This window comes from Bombus pyrosoma, unplaced genomic scaffold, assembly GCF_014825855.1.
Source record: "Bombus pyrosoma isolate SC7728 unplaced genomic scaffold, ASM1482585v1 HiC_scaffold_3411, whole genome shotgun sequence".
Classification (NCBI taxonomy): Eukaryota; Metazoa; Arthropoda; class Insecta; order Hymenoptera; family Apidae; genus Bombus; species Bombus pyrosoma.
Genome location: NW_025218527.1, coordinates 1 through 1,057, shown reverse-complemented (window position 1 = coordinate 1,057; position 1,057 = coordinate 1). Strand labels below are relative to the sequence as shown.

The window sequence follows — 1,057 nt, the reverse complement described above, 5'->3', positions numbered from 1 at the left end:
CCACTGTGGGTGCAGGTTATGTTGGTTATGGACATGGAAGTACCTGCATTTGTCCAACCTGTACAAGTATGTATTATTTTATTTATTTTAACTTCGTCCTCTTTCCTATGGTGTTTCGTCCGTTTGTCTGCCTGATCTTGTATGCATTGTTTTAGCGCAAGAGGAGGAGAGATTCCCAAAAATGTGTGGAAGGCTCGTGGAGACGATACAAATGAATGTGCGAAGGCTCACTTCCCTGAGGAGACTTCTGCCGGAGTCCTGGTTATTCTCCTGTGTCACTGCTCTTGTGGTCAGAGCGATCTTCTCTGCTGTATGCTCCCAGTACATGGAGAGACTTCGTGAGATGTGTCTTGACGTTATTTTATTCATTTGGTTAATATTTCCATCTGATTATTGCCTCCAGTGTTTGGTTTGATTTATTGTTTTCCGGTGTAGGTTTTGATGATTACGATTTAAATGGTGAATACGGAGGTGTCCTCGTCGAAGGTTCCTTGTGCAGACTGTCCCAGTGCGTACGTTGTTTTGTTTTATTATTTTTAATTTGTCTTGTGTCATTCATCTTTTATTTACTACATGTGTTGTTTCAGCGCAAGAGGAAGACGGGTTCCAAAATGTGTGAGTGGTCCCAGAAGGCGTAGTCAACGTGTGAAGTGTCGTGTGACATTTGTGTTGATTATGTTCGTTGCTGATATGTATATATATATATATTATTTTGTTGGTTAAATCTTTAGTCAGTTTAGTTGAATATTCTGTAATATAATATTTGCAAAGTAGTTTTGTATATTTTATTGTATTTATTTGATTATTAGTTGTTTGATTTGATAATAATAATAATATATATATATATATATATTTATTTATTTATTTTACAATATAAAATTTCTTTGAGTTTATTAGTTTTAATATGTGATATCTTGCGTTTTATTTCTTTTACATGTGTTAGGTTGTGTATATATATCTATATGTGTATATGTCCCATGATGTAACTTCGTATAGAATTCTTTTAATATTAAAATGTTAGTTACTCTTAATAATGTAATTTCTTGTGTTGTATTTT

General features: G+C 33.8%; 1 long non-coding RNA gene across 1 annotated transcript; it reads left to right on the top strand.

The window, feature by feature from the left end:
• Window positions 1-6: 6 nt before the first annotated feature.
• On the top strand, window positions 7-1,031 carry LOC122577394. Its single transcript, XR_006320251.1, has 2 exons — window positions 7-508; window positions 588-1,031. It is a non-coding gene; the product is annotated as an uncharacterized LOC122577394 (long non-coding RNA).
• The last annotated feature ends 26 nt before the right edge of the window (window positions 1,032-1,057 follow it).